The sequence below is a fragment of the Crinia signifera genome, chromosome 1 (assembly GCF_055691185.1).
Source record: "Crinia signifera chromosome 1, ASM5569118v1, whole genome shotgun sequence".
In the NCBI taxonomy this organism is placed as follows: Eukaryota; Metazoa; Chordata; class Amphibia; order Anura; family Myobatrachidae; genus Crinia; species Crinia signifera.
This window is the reverse complement of record NC_139217.1, coordinates 466560669-466576919: the sequence shown is the minus strand read 5'-3', so window position 1 is coordinate 466576919 and position 16251 is coordinate 466560669. Positions and strand designations below refer to the sequence as shown.

Genomic DNA, 16251 nt, shown 5'->3' with positions numbered 1-16251 from the left:
CATTGTATTTAGAAAGATATTTTTTAGTGCGTATGTGATGGTGACATTGTTTTCAATTATTATCCTAGAAGAAGCAGAAACCCAGGATGAACCGGCAGCATCTTCCTCTGCAGAGCCACAGGTGGAGCAAGTGGTCCAGCCTCCACCAAGATGACACCCCCAGCCACAGGACACATGGGATGCCAGCTTGATGGTGACGCTGGAGAGGATCGAGAAGCAAGGGGTGGATGCTGCGGTCCGTCAGCAGCAGGTTGTGGAAATTCTGGCGGATTGGAAGGCCACAAACAGGCAGCAGTGTGAGGCCTTCAACCGCATGAATGACACTCTGGCGGCTGGCATGCAAAGCATTGGCCAACACCTCAGCCGCCAGAATGAAATTCTTGCGGAGCTGCTGACCACCGCCAGGTCCCTAAGGGACAATCCCCCATCTAATGGCCCACCCCAAGCTGCTCCCCAACCTTCCACCTCTGCTGACCCTTCTGTGTCCACTAGGGGAAGATGCCGCAAGCCATCTGAGCCAAAGGACCCTGTCCCCAAGGCCCCATCTAAAAAGGGGAAAAAAGGGCCCAAATAATGACACCTGGTTCACTTCCTCTGTGGTTGGACCCCAAATGTTTAAATTGCACTGGACATCCACTTCCTGAGTTGGCCATCGATCCATTTTCGTGCCATGGGCATTAAAGTTCTTATTTTTACCTCTAGAAATGCAGGATAAATTTTTGGTGGTGTGTATCTTGCTTAGTATTCACCCTGGTTGTTGCAGTACGTATTCTGGTGTCCCCATTTCTTTCACCATTGCATTTGCAGGGTAACACATGTTTGGAGATATGCAACCTCTTGTTCTGGCTGTTTTTTATTTTTGTGTATATTTTATTTGTTTATTTGATTTATGACATTAAAGTGTCAAATAAGCTGTGATGCTGAACAGCAAATAAATTTATTTTACCAATTAAAACACAATTGTTGTATGTGTAATTTCTTGTGTGAAACAAATACTACATTTATGTGTACTTACTGACCAGAGTATTTTTGAGCATTTGTTGAAGTGTGGTAGAAGTTTCCCATGTGTAACCCTCTCCATGGCCATTCCCATGTTCCTATCCAACTTTTCCCTGCTAATTAGTTTGTGTTAGCAGATAAGGTAATGTCATGTAGGTAAGAAAGCAGTTTGTGTGCAGGTGAGGTAGCTCCTACATTAGTAGGTAAAAGCAGGTCCAGAACAATGCTTTCCTCATGGAGTGGGTGAGGTAGACAAACAAGGGTCAAAAGGGACATTTGTGTAGGAATGCATATGTGTCCTCCCTAAAAAATGATGTGTGAATCGGCCAAACATGATAAAATTGCTTGTGGACAAACATGTTTAACTTTGTACAGATATATGATTTTACAGTGTCATAAGCAGATGTAGGAATCCTTTGTTAGAGAGATGTGAGTGCAATAATGTGATTGGTGGCATCTTACATCCAGAGTGTAGTAAAATCCAATTCATAGCAGATCAGATAGTGGTACAGGTCTGTATTTTGGGTACTATACAAAGATTGTGTGCAAAATAGTGGGCATGGGCTTAAAACATTGCTGAAACATCCTTTGTAGGTGTTAGATGTGGTTTATGTTATTGTATCATAAATACAAAACCTATGTTTGTATTAGAGTGAACACGTTGACACATGTCGACTTGTGTAGATTGAGTGTGCTACTGTGTAAAGTCTATGAAAGCACGTAGTGAATGTGTATAACTGTTTAACAAATACCTACCTTAGCATATATAAGCAGGTCTTAAAAAGATTCTTACCTTAAATTAAACAAACCTTTAAATGTCGAGAAGTATAGAAAGATAAGCTTCCAAGGTGTTTGAGTGCTGTGTGTGGCTTGCAGGTAGTGAAATAATGGTTTGGACTTAATAGGCTGCAGCATTGCTTATTACATTCAGGTGTATGTGTTTGAGTAGTAATCAGCGTAAATAAGCAAACCCAGGCGCACGCTGGCATGCGGTATCTGTAGGGGTGGTCTGAGGTGGCGGTTGGCGGCCGCCTGTTTTGTGTCCGAAATGAACGGTGCTTTAGCCGATCGTGCGGTAGTAGCACCGTTCATTTTTGGTGCACACCCCCGTGTACGCCCATATTTACGCCCATTTTCCCTCATTATTTCGTCCGCTCCCCTCATCACGCCCCTATGCCGCCCCCAATGCCCGTACTCTCGCGTACAGGTTTTTTCGCACGGAGAGACCCATCCGTAAGCGTTGTGGAGTGTTCGCGCCTGCGCATTGGAGATGGTACGCATGCGCAGATCATTAAAAACCCCGGAACGTACGCGTACGGGCCGGCCGCACCAACCAGAATAAGGCCCTAAGTCTCCCTGGTTTGAGTGCCGCCAGCACCGATATCTTCTCTGCATATCTCTACCTTTTGGAGGGCACCGGGAGCAATTGCCTTAAGTATATGGGAGTGCCGGTCGCACACCACTATATATATATATATATATATATATATATATATATATATATATATATTATAAGATTTGTGCAGTCAGCCCTTTTAATTCTCCCAGATTCTCATTTGAAAAAAAAAAAAAAAAAACATTCCATATACTGTATATAAGATTTTTAATCCCCTGGATAAAAATTGATCTCCATAAATCTGCATAACGTTTGCACAGATCATCTGCTAATCCTGTACATGAGCGCTGAATATATATCTGTGCTGAATGTATATCTGTGCTGAATATATATCTGTGCTGAATATATACTGTATCTGTGCTGAATATATATATCTGTACTGAATATATATCTGTGCTGAATATATACTGTATCTGTGCTGAATATATATCTGTGCTGAATATATATCTATGCTGAATATATACTGTATCTGTGCTGAATATATATCTGTGCTGAATATATCTGTGCTGAATATATATCTGTGCTGAATATATACTGTATCTGTGCTGAATATATATCTGTGCTGAATATATATCTGTGCTGAATATATACTGTATCTGTGCTGAATATATATCTGTGCTGAATATATATCTGTGCTGAATATATACTGTATCTGTGCTGAATATATATCTGTGCTGAATATATACTGTATCTGTGCTGAATATATATCTGTGCTGAATATATATCTGTGCTGAATATATATCTGTGCTGAATATATACTGTATCTGTGCTGAATATATATCTGTGCTGAATATATATCTATGCTGAATATATACTGTATCTGTGCTGAATATATATCTGTGCTGAATATATATCTGTGCTGAATATATACTGTATATGTGCTGAATATATATCTGTGCTGAATATATATCTGTGCTGAATATATACTGTATCTGTGCTGAATATATATCTGTGCTGAATATATATCTGTGCTGAATATATACTGTATCTGTGCTGAATATATATCTGTGCTGAATATATATCTGTGCTGAATATATACTGTATCTGTGCTGAATATATATCTGTGCTGAATATATATCTGTGCTGAATATATACTGTATCTGTGCTGAATATATATCTGTGCTGAATATATACTGTATCTGTGCTGAATATATATCTGTGCTGAATATATATCTGTGCTGAATATATATCTGTGCTGAATATATACTGTATCTGTGCTGAATATATATCTGTGCTGAATATATATCTGTGCTGAATATATACTGTATCTGTGCTGAATATATATCTGTGCTGAATATATATCTGTGCTGAATATATACTGTATCTGTGCTGAATATATATCTGTGCTGAATATATACTGTATCTGTGCTGAATATATATCTGTGCTGAATATATATCTGTGCTGAATATATATCTGTGCTGAATATATACTGTATCTGTGCTGAATATATATCTGTGCTGAATATATATCTGTGCTGAATATATACTGTATATGTGCTGAATATATATCTGTGCTGAATATATATCTGTGCTGAATATATACTGTATCTGTGCTGAATATATATCTGTGCTGAATATATATCTGTGCTGAATATATACTGTATCTGTGCTGAATATATATCTGTGCTGAATATATATCTGTGCTGAATATATACTGTATCTGTGATGAATATATATCTGTGCTGAATATATATCTGTGCTGAATATATACTGTATCTGTGCTGAATATATATCTGTGCTGAATATATACTGTATCTGTGCTGAATATATATCTGTGCTGAATATATATCTGTGCTGAATATATATCTGTGCTGAATATATACTGTATCTGTGCTGAATATATATCTGTGCTGAATATATATCTGTGCTGAATATATACTGTATCTGTGCTGAATATATATCTGTGCTGAATATATATCTGTGCTGAATATATACTGTATCTGTGCTGAATATATATCTGTGCTGAATATATACTGTATCTGTGCTGAATATATATCTGTGCTGAATATATATCTGTGCTGAATATATATCTGTGCTGAATATATACTGTATCTGTGCTGAATATATATCTGTGCTGAATATATATCTGTGCTGAATATATATCTGTGTGTGTTTTTGCATAAGAGCTGTCTAGACACTTTTAGAAATCTAGTTTTCATAAGTCAAACGATATCTAGAATTCCAGTCATGTAGAAGTCCGCCTTGTAACCCTGAACAGGAGGGGGCAGGGGGTCATTTGTTTGGACGTCCAGATCACGTACACAAGCGACATTGCTTCTGCAAATGTGTCTTATGCAGGGTACACACCAGAACGACAAGGGCCCAATCCCATCAATCTAGATCCAATCCCGACCGATTGGAAGTAGATTGTAGATAGATTGGGCCCTTTTTTGCCGATGCGCGGCCGCGCGGGTCGTTCGGTCGGACCGACCCGTGTGGCCATACGCGTTACCATAAACCGGGTCGCTATCGGATCGGAACCCGCTCACGGTGCACATTGTGAGCGTGTCGTGCGCTCCGCGTGATTGTACGATGTGCATCGTGAGCGGGTCGCCCTGGTGTGTACCGGGCATTAGCCTTATAGCTCTCTCTACCCTCATCTGCGTCAGCTCTGTCTGTCTGCCCTTCCCATATATGTCGTAGGTTCTAGTGAGCAGGGCCCTCTTCAGCAATCTAGAAATATTTCTATAAATCATGGAACATTGAACCACATTCCTTTACATTATCATTTATTTTAAACAAATACATTGCTTAGCAGTCAGCCATAGGATTAGAACCTGTGACCTTTCTCACTGGAGGTAGACACCGTTCTGATAGAGATATTTGCTCCTGCACTGTAAATATGCAGATTTCAACTATGTATAATGGTTACTGTTAGGCAGAGCTATTTCCTGTCGTAACTTCATACAGTATAGCTAGAATTTGCATGCTGCCTGTGCAGGAGCAGATAGCTCAATCAGTAAGGTGTCTGCTTCTAGAGGAACGGGTCATGGGTTCAAATACAGAGTGTGACACTTGACACTTTTTTTCGAATAAGAGTGTGACGTGTATTGTGTCTTGCAAGGAGAGGGGAGTCAGCCACAGAAGTGATATAGACGACTTTCAATTAATACCCCTTTCAGACATACTACACGGGATTTTGACTGTGTCGACATGCAGGATAAAAAGTGAAAAACCCCATGTCAAATTTTTGACTGTCGTCCTTGACCATGTGCATCTAATGCTTGTGTTGACCTAATGGCCCTGCTGACCTAACCCCATGTCACCTTCAGACATGTTGACCTTGATGCATGTCGACCTTCAGTGGTCAGGGGAATGCCCAGATTTTTATGGCCGAGCCCATAAAAATGTTGGAAGTTCCACTGTGAACGCAGGCATGTCCAGGGCTTCCATCAGAATATGTGGGGCCTGGGACTGACAAAATAGGCAGGGCACCTCCGTCCCTTTCTCGAACCTCTGGGAAGACCTCTGGTTTCTGCAGCACTGGCTGCAATACTCCACCTCTACATTGCCTAAAGGGACATGTGTTCTTTGTTTATGACAAATTATACTTTATAAACCCCAGTCCTGGGCTCCCTTTCTGTCTGAGCCCAGTTCTGGAGTCCCCGCAGTCCCCCTCTGTTGGCCGCTTTGTGCTTGCCCATGCCTGCTTGGGGGTGGGCTGCTGATGTCACGTGACCTCAGCGCCCACCCTGAATTCTGCCATCTCTGGCCAAGATAAAAGACAGTTAAGACTGACTTTTTTCTGCGAGCAGTGAAAAAAATAATTCGATTTAAACCCCTGTAACAGAAAGAAATAAAAACGGGAAACATACAGTAATCAAATTGCAACATTTCATACATTATCGTTTCCTTATAATCTTCTTAAAATAGTGTTCTCCCAATGCTGTTACCCTGATTATACTCCCAAGCCTACAGTAAGATACGGGCCTTGGAATTATACAGATAACGAGTTGATTCCAACCTGAGGATGGAATGTGCATTCAGCTGTGACGGATTTCTCTCCGCTGTGCTGTCTCCAGCTACAGTACATCTTCGTACTTCTTACATTTCCCAGGAAATCCAAAAACAAATCCCAAGAAAAGATCAGGGAGAGAGAAACAAAACTGACGTCCTGATGAAGTTTATTATGTTTATCATTGGGTTCGAGAAACGTTTTAACACGTGCACTCATACAGAGGAGTCCGACCTCATCTTACCCGTGATAGCTAATAATAGCGGATCTTTCACCATGAACAGTGTGCCCAGGAACATGCGTGTGCACTGGGTACATGCTCACAATCCACATGATTGCATGGTTGCGTACACTCTCATGAACTGACCACACATGTGGCTAGTTGCAATCGCAATGCATACACACGTGCGACCAGTCTGGCAAGATGAGCAAGGACAGATCTGTAGTTTGGGCTTCTCATTAACAAAGCAAGTTCATGTACCAGTGGCGTATTTAGAATGGGTAAGATGTGCACGGTGCACACGGGCCCCATTGAGGCACATACTGCACCCATTTTTAATACTTATTCTATACTAATAATTTGTAAAATAATAACAAGCAGTTCAGTATCAGCTACCAGCAGTTTGGACCAACACATCTATACACCCTCATCATCAACCTCCTCCTCAATTATCAGGAGTAGTCCTTCCGAAAAGTTTTTGTGGGTGCCCAAACAAATCAAGCACTACAGCCAATAAGGTGTCAGTCCCTGTCAAGTGCTTGGTTTGCTAAATTGTCTATGTCATTTTTAATAAACAACATAAAGGTGGGTGGGAGGGGCCAATGACACATCATGCAACAATTTTTTTTTTTTTTTATAATGCGCTGTTTTTGTTTTGGGGGGGACTGAAGATGTTTTTTTTTTTTTTGCATAGACACATATTTAACCAGACAAGAATACAATGCTAATACATTAGCCAAGGATTCCTGACTCATGGATCAAGAACAATGTTAATAGCCAAGGATTCCTGACAAGGGTTGAAGAGTGATGCTAATAGCCAAGGATTCCTGACAAGGGTTAAAGAGAGCATAGGAGGCTGACCTGCTGGCAATACCACCCCCTCCTCCCTCATAAATTATCTTAGTCAATCAATTAATTTAATGTAAATAGCTTTTCATTTCTTCCTTTACTTATAAAAACATAGAATTTGACGGCAGATAAGAACCATTTGGAACATCTAGTCTACCCCTTTTTTATCCTTCAGGTAATCTCAACCCTTTTTAATCCTTATTTCTTTGTAAGGATATTCATATGCCTGTCCCAAGCATGTTTACATTGTTCTACTGTATTTGCCTCTACCACCTCTGATGGGAGGCTATTCCACCCTTTCTATGAACATTTCCCCTGAACCTCCCTACAGTTTAAGTTTCAGTTACATTGCTTCACTACATACCTATTCCCCCTCCAATATTCTGTACTGACCTGGGTCCTCTTATTTAATGAAAACATTATTTGTTTCTATGGGGTTATATAGTTTATGAGGCCAACCCCTACACCAGCAGCAGTCTCTTATGAGGGGGGTAGGTAGATATGGCAGTAATCACATGGAGCCCAACTGTGACAATGCTGGAAGGAGAAAGCAAGTGGTGACCAGTAAAAGTGTCTGTATACATGGCGGGTGTGGTATGTTTCTCCGACAGTCATTATCCCGACGTCAGACAGCGTGACCAGCTCAATAAAGCCCCTTGCGGGCACGGTGGCGAGCTACGCGAGCTACCTATTCTATTTTTCCTCTATGGGGGTCATGGACCCCCACGAGGGAAAATAGCCGACGGCTGTCGGGAACCCGTCCGTCTGTGTTTTAACAGTCGGGATCCCGGGTTAATGACTGTCGGGATCCCGTCCGGCACCCTACATGGCAGTGCATGTGAACAGGACTAATGTTTTTCATGAGCGCTTTAATGAAATGTCCTCTTCCCACTCACTATTTGTCACGCCTGGGGTGGGAAGTCTCAGGCGTAGGGGCAGACGTATTACCCTGGGAACCCGTAAAGGGTTTTAGGCATCCACTCACACATGAAGGAGGGCCCGAAGGCGTGACCAGGACAACAGGATGAAATAATAAATAAGTCTTTATTGAAGAATTTACAAGACAATAATACTGGTAACGGAATTGCAAGTGCAGGTAACTGATAACGGAATTGCAAGTGCAGGTAACTGATAACGGAATTGCAAGTGCAGGTAACTGATAACGGAATTGCAAGTGCAGGTAACTGATAACGGAATTGCAAGTGCAGGTAACTGGTAACGGAATTGCAAGTGCAGGTAACTGGTAACGGAATTGCAAGTGCAGGTAACTGGTAACGGAATTGCAGGTGCAGGTAAGTGATTGGAAGATTGATGATTGGATGATTGGAGATTGGAAGATTGGAGATTGGAAGATTGGATGGTTGGAAGATTGGATGGTTGGAGGATTGGAAGATTGGAGATTGGATGGTTGGAGATTGGATGGTTGGAGATTGGAATGCGATATCGCATGCAATTTGACATGCGATATCGCATGCAATTTACTCTCCAGTTCATATCCTCACTATCCACTAGGGCGTGGAGTTGATTTTATATAGTGTGGCGAGCATAGCAAGCCAACGAGCCCGAAGCGTGGCGAGCGGACATGGATTACGCTACTTGTGTTGTTTCACAGCGACTCACGATATCGCATGGCATTGGCATGCAATTCCGTGGAATATATTCCGTGTCCCCTTGTGGGGCTCGCTGCGATTGCCACGCTTCGGGCTCGGTGGCTCGCTGCGCTTGCCACACTATATAAAATCAACTCCACGCCCTAGTGGATAGTGAGGATACACAAGTACCCATTAAACCTTATGATAGAGTCAGTGGTACTTGTTTCCTAGCACGGCGCCCACGATTTTGATTGTATCGATCAACCGCAAAAATCGAGTCGATCGCATCGCATGCCAACCAAATCGCATGTGATGCGATCAACGCGATCTACACGATTTTTACATTGGAATCAATGTAAATTTGTTCCTGAGACCCAATTTTACATTGATTTCTATGTAAAAAGCCCCAAAACCCCAATTTTTAATTGAAAAGCCCCCCTCATGGTTGAAATGCCCCCCCATTATTAATGCCACCCCACTATTGACGCCAACCCAAAGCGTGGCGAGTGCAGCGAGCCCGTGAGGGGCGGTGGTACACATCCTCCGACCTTTTCATACCCCCACTATCCACGTCTGTGTGGAGTTGACATTATAAAGTGTGGCGAGCGAAGCGAGCCACCGAGCCCGAAGCATGGTGAGCGCAGCGAGCCCTGCGAGGAGATGAGCATATCTTCACAGGTATACGCGTCCCCGCGCGGGGCTCGCTGTGCTCGCCACGCTTCGGGCTCGGTGGCTCGCTGCACTCGCCACACTGTATATAATTAACTCCACGCCGACGTGGATAGTGGGGGTATGAAAAGGTCGGAGGACGCGTACCACCGCCCCTGCGGGCTTGCTGGGCTCGCCACGCTTCGGGTTGGCGTCAATAGTGGGGTGGCGTTAACTATGGGGGGGGGGGCATTAACCATACTTAATACCCATGACGGGGGCATATACAATGAGAAATTGGCCATATTGGCCCATTTCCCATTGTTTCCTATGTAAAATCGGGTTGATCGTGTCGATCGCATCGCAGGTGGCCCACGATGGACGCGATCAACGCGATTTTCACTTTTACCTGCAATTTAGCTGGTAATTGACAGAAAATCGCGTCGATTGCGTCGATCGCATGCCTTAAGTACCTTAACTTAAGGCATGCGATCAACCCGACATGCGCCGTGCTAGGAAACAAGTACCGAGTCAGTTTATGACGTAACAATAAATCCAATGTAGCACATGTCAAATTTATGAAATAATTTGTTATATTATAAGAAAGAACAATATAATGGCAGAGTGGCAAACCGTGGTGAATCTGTAATGTTGGGCAGTTCACAGTGATAAGGATACTGTTGCTATTTCCTGTACATGTTTCAACTATCAATAAATATCCAACTTGTGAACACAAAAGGCTACAATTGGAACAATCTACTACAGTCATTCCCAAACTTTTGAAAATCATGGCACCCTAGAGTATCAGAATTTTTTTCACGGCACCCCTAGTCCAAAAGTCTCTTATTCTGTAAATTGATTTGTACTATACGTCATACATGGGTTTATTTATGGATTAGCTTCTGTTTGTCCACATGTTTTAGTACTGGTAGCCCACCAGCAATGTTTTTGCCTTTTACAATGACCATAAATAATTTCAGTTGCCTCTAGACAACTAATCCAAGGCACCCCTGCAAGTGTCCCGAAGCACCCCTGCAAGTGTCCCGAGGCACCCCAGCAAGTGTCCCGAGGCACCCCTGCAAGTGTCCCGAGGCACCCCTGCAAGTGTCCCGAGGCACCCCTGTAAGTGTCTCGAGGCACCCCAGGGAGCCTAGACACACAGTTTAGGAACCAACAAGATGCTATAGATTATAGGTGTTTCTTTAGAGGTTGACCATATCTAGATTAAAAATTGTCATATCAACACCAAAAGGCACAAGGTCAACAAAGCTACAAGTAAAATCTCAACATGGCCACGGTCGACGCATGGAAAAGTTGACACAATTTTTTGTGTGAAATAGTCAATATGACAAAAGGGTGACATGGATACGGTATAAGCGTACCGGGTCTCTGAGATGGTAAACAAGTCAGCTTTTAAAAAAAATCATGAAAAACTCATTTCAACCTTTTTCCATGTTGAACTTTTGCTTGTGTCAGCGTTTTGACCATGTCGGCCTAACGAATGTCGACCTTTTCCATGTGTTGACCTGTTGACTGTCGACCAATGGTGGTGCTGCTATTAAGTCATTATTATAGATGCAGACTTGAGTGTGTATGTGTGTGCATCGGTGGGAGTGGAAGGGTTCCAGGCAATAGTACCCCCCCCCCCAGTATGTAATTTAAGTCTACTTTTATATTTTTCCAAGTAAAGATTTTTTTTTCTTTTAAGCTATTTGCTGTCATCACTTTTTTCCATCGCTACCGTTTATCACCCAGGAGATCGAGGCAGGATTTCCGTTGAAGTATGAATCCTTGCATTTTTCCATCACAAATCTGCCACATAAAGGTCATTTCAGTATAAAGTATAAGACGGAGCTCAAAAAAATAAAGAATGAAAATAGGATTCTGGCTGGAAGTTGTGCAAGATGGACGATTGGAAGCTTTCCCTCTGCAGGTTCCAAAATGTTAATATTCGAGGTCTCTGAAGTTCTTGCATAATTAATTTTAAGTAAAAGCATTTCACACTTTCCATAGATACCTGTACAGTTTTTGGAACTTATCGTCTACTAGTAAACTCTACCATGTTCTCAATACTACTGAAAGCCATAGACCAGATAACATCCCAAGTTACTGTATCATAACATTAGTTATAGTATCAACTTTTTTTTTAAGTTTTTTTTTAAAAGGCCTAAGAAATCAGCGGTCACAAGTTGGATTCAATTAGCTAACACCTTATATAGTATACAGCGGTTCTCAAAGTGTGGGTCCTAATGACATAGAACAACATGACCATCTCAGCATGGCATCACAATATACTTTATGGGAGGTGTCTGTGGAAGCAGAGAACAGGGGAGCACGCAGTGTAGGATATGGTCAAGAACAGGGTAAACTCATTAATTAATCAAACACTGTCTCTCTAGTCAGTCTTTGACACTCAGGGCTGGTGACGGGGGTGGGTGGGGAGGCTCGCTGACCCTGATGGCGAATCTTAACCCCTGCAGTGGACGCCGCAGAGAGCCAGGGGACGGTGGCAGGCAGGGAGATGGAAGTCTCCCAGCCTGCCCCAGAACGTATGTGGGGGGTGATCGCTCTCTGGGACCAGGCAGCGCAAGCTGCCCCCCGGGAGAGCCGCTAGCACTGCTCGCGATCGTGCATATGTAATGATCGGGAGCAGTAAATCTATGAATATGTAATGAGCGGCTCTCTGCTCCCGGCAGGGGGCTGGCTGTTATGTGTAAAAAAAAAAATATTTTAATTTTTTTTATATATATATATATATTCATGTGCTGTAAGCATACCCCTTAACAGAATACAATTCCTGATTTTTTTACACCAACTTAAAAAAAAAACAAAAAACATTATTTTAAAAGTTCACATTCCACTTCACCCTGAAAAGATGAAAATTGCTACACGGTGACACAGGGCGAAAATCACTTAGAAAGCCATTCGCCATCTTCTCATTGAATACACTCACGGTGAATCACATTGAAAAACCACAGCGAATTGCAGAGACTATCAGACGGCGAATTGTCCGTCATTCACTGTTCGCAAACGGTGAAAAGTGCATGTTGAATAGGGTGATTCACTTTCTGACACAAAGGGGGAAATTTACTAAAGGAAATTTGTAAAAAATAGGTGTATTTGTATTTAGAAATACAGTACACTTATTTTTGACATTTAGGGGGAAATTTACCAAAATGGATTCGTAGAAAAAAGGTGTATTCGTAGGCAGAAATACACCTTTTTTTTACGAATTTGTATTTTCGGGATTTACAATCCCAAAAATACAACAATTCGTAGTCCTAAAGATGGAACATTCGTATTTGTATTTACAAATACGAATGTCTACACCATCGATAGGATACGACAGAAATCACCATTCAAAAGAATTGTGATTCCTGATTTACTAAGCAGCCGTACTGACAATACGGCTGCTAAGTGGTGTGAAACACCCACGCAAATACGACAGGAAAATAGAACACCATTTTCCTGTTCTATTTGCGTTTTAGCCTGCACAGATCAGTCAGATCCATGCAGGCTTCAGTGAAAAAAAATAGAAAAATAAATAAATTTAAAAAAAAAACGGCGTGGGGTCCCCCCCACAGCTGTAACCAGCACCAGGCTGAAGGAGCCGGGGCCGGTAATTAAAAATCAGGGAACCCGACAAATAGGGGCTCCCCGATTTTTAACTACCAGCCCCAGGCTCCAGGTCCGGGGCTGGTTCCCAAAATATGGGGGACAAAATGAGTAGGGGTCCCCCGTATTTCAAGAACCAGTCCCAGGCACAACCAGCCAGCAGGGTAATGCCACAGCCGGGGGGAGACTTTTTATGCAAGTCCCCCCGGCCAAAGCATTCATCCCTGTGACCGGTCAGCCTGGCCAGGGGCCCTGGGGGAGTGGGGACCCCCCCAATGAAGGGGTCCCCCCCCCCTCCAGGACTTACCTGACCAGGCTGAAGCCTGGTACTGTCCCCGATGCCCCTGGGCGGTGGGCATCGGGCTGATTATCGTGTAAAAAAAAAAGATGAAACTATTGTTTTTTACTGTGGCACTACAAGTGCCAGCAAGCCTCCCCAGCAAGCTGGGACTTGGAGAACCACAAGTCCCAGCCTGCTGGGCATTAAAGGGCCCGCTGGCACTTATAGTTCCACAGATAAAAAAATAGTCCACAAAACACACTGACACACTTTTAAAATAAAACTTTAATACACCCATTACACACATACTAATACTTACCTATCTTCTTTCCGTAGGTATCCCTGGTCCTGTGTCGTCGTCTTCTGGTCCTGTGTCATCTTCTTCCTCCATGTCGACCGTCGCTGTCGCCATCCTAGAACTTGGAGTGCAATTCTCAGCCCCACACTTCAAAAAGAACATTGAACTGGAAAAAGTCCAGAGAACGGCAACCAAGCTAATAACAGGAATGGCGTCTTTGAGCTAGGAGGACAGATTACGTTTTCATGGGAAAAAAAAAGTTTGAGAGGAGACATGCTTAACATGTAGAAATACAGATGGAGCCCCTCTCTTTCATTGCCGGCGCTCACCAGAACGTCCCCGCTGGCGTAGAGGGACCCCATTAGACTGGGACGTGTGTGCGTCTCACACGGCATCTGCGGCATCAGCAAATTACCATGAGAACACCCAGCCTTTTCATGAAATGTCCCCGTGAAAATGTGCGACTGCAGTCTGTGGTCACTCCCCCCGCCCACACTGACCTGAGCGAACTACACAAGTTGGTGCACCTGCTTTCACAGATGGAATGCACATGCGTATAAGTGTCTATGTCACAGCCCATATACAACGCTCACTGCTGTGAATTCGCAATGGTGCACGCAGAACAGAATGACCTCCTATGTATGTTACATTGGTGTTAAGAACAGGGCATGAACAGAGAGAATATGTACAAGACAGAGGTCTCTTGAGAGTTCACAACCCTTAGTGGGGTGAGACGTAATCTTGCCACAGTGGGGCATAGCTGCCTACCCTCCTGCATTCTGCAGGAGACTCCCTGACATAGCAGCAATCTCACTCTCTCCCTCATTAGTCTAGCAATCTCCCTCATGTCACCTAGCCCACATTACACTGTTACACCATAGTTACCTCCCCTCCTGCATTCTGCAAGAGACTCCCTGACATAGCAGCAATCTCCCTCTCTCCCTCATTAGTCTAGCAATCTCCCTCATGTAAACAATACAAAAAATGTGAATCAGTCCCAAAGCGCTAAGCCTGAATCCTGCAGCCTTACACTGGAAGAAGAGGATCACCAAGGACCTCTAGTCGTCGAATTGTAGAGAAGGAATCAGTGTATAGGGGGCGCTGGATTCTTGTTGACCCAATGTGGTAGCTGTCCAATGGCTCATACAGATTTATGAGGAAAAAACAAAGAATGACAGCAATCAATAGGGGTCTGTGTATGGGTAATAGAGAGAAGGTATAAGGGGTACAGTAGAAAAAGACTCCCAAGGGGATATCGTACCCTCACTCACACGAAACAGTGCGTGTACATCCACATCAAGGTATCTTTTAGGTTTTTCAGAGAGGACACCTCCGTGTGTGGGAATAAATTTGAAACAGGTGCGTACCGTACTCACATATATACAGGTGATGGTACTCCTATCAAGGTATCTTTTGGGTCCCAGTTAGTTAATAGGATTTTCAATGATTACCTCCAATATTCTCGGTATGTGGTATGAAAAGAAAACAGAATTCTCTCTCAATGTGGATATATGAAAGTATACTGGACAGTGATACAAAAGGGGTCTGTATACAAAAAGAACTCCCAGGGGAATATCGTACCCTCACTCACACGAAGCAATGCGTGAACATCCACATCAAGGTATCTTTGATTTCAACAGAGCACCTCCGTGTAGAAAATGGGTTTGTAACAGGCGCGTACCTTACTCACATGTGTGCTAGTGATGGTACTCCTATCAGGGTTTCTTTAGGTTCCAAGGAAGAATAGAGATTATACAGCGCTGGGTTTGTACTGAATAGAGAGTCTAATACAATTTAACCATATATAAACATTTATTAAACATAATTTAAAACATTAAAATATAGACATTTTTTAGAGAATTCTCTATATCACCAATAGGGATTGGGTATTGGGCAAATTGGAGAGATATTGCTCCAGTGGGTGGAAAGATCAGTTCAGATGCACCTGTGGTGGCAGAATATTTACCAAGTGATGTTCGGCAGTCTCTCTCCTATATACTGGGGAGGAGGAAAAAAAATGAAGTCCCGGCAGAATCTCCAGCGAGTAGCGGATCCAGATTCACTCAGAAAGACCACAAGAGGTTTTTTCGGGTTTTGGATAAGCCAGATGTGTCTTTATATTGAAGAAATGCTGAGATTGTGGATTCCTTGAATTGTTAGCTGGTCCGGGTAGACAAATAAAGTGCGAATGCAGACTTGGATCGGTAAAGTGCAGGTGCAGGTGACACTGATAGCAGCTCAACGCGTTTCGACGTGTTGGCACGTCTTCTTCAGGAGCAGTAATGACTGGTGTGTCAGGGGAAGCTCTATATATACCCTGAATTAATTAGGGGGGTGTTGCCCAGGTAAAGTGGGTGGTGATTTTATTCCCAATTATTTGAACACAGTAAATACATATA

At 43.0% G+C, this 16251-nt stretch overlaps 1 protein-coding gene across 1 annotated transcript in view; it reads left to right on the top strand.

Moving 5' to 3' along the window:
* LOC146023426 (uncharacterized) overlaps positions 1-15623 on the top strand; it is a 228290-nt gene extending 212667 nt beyond the window's left edge. Inside the window, exon 3 of the mRNA XM_083155364.1 lies at positions 13891-15623. The gene's annotated coding sequence lies outside the window, so the exon portion shown is untranslated. The remainder of the gene's footprint in view (positions 1-13890) is intronic.
* Positions 15624-16251: the final 628 nt, after the last annotated feature.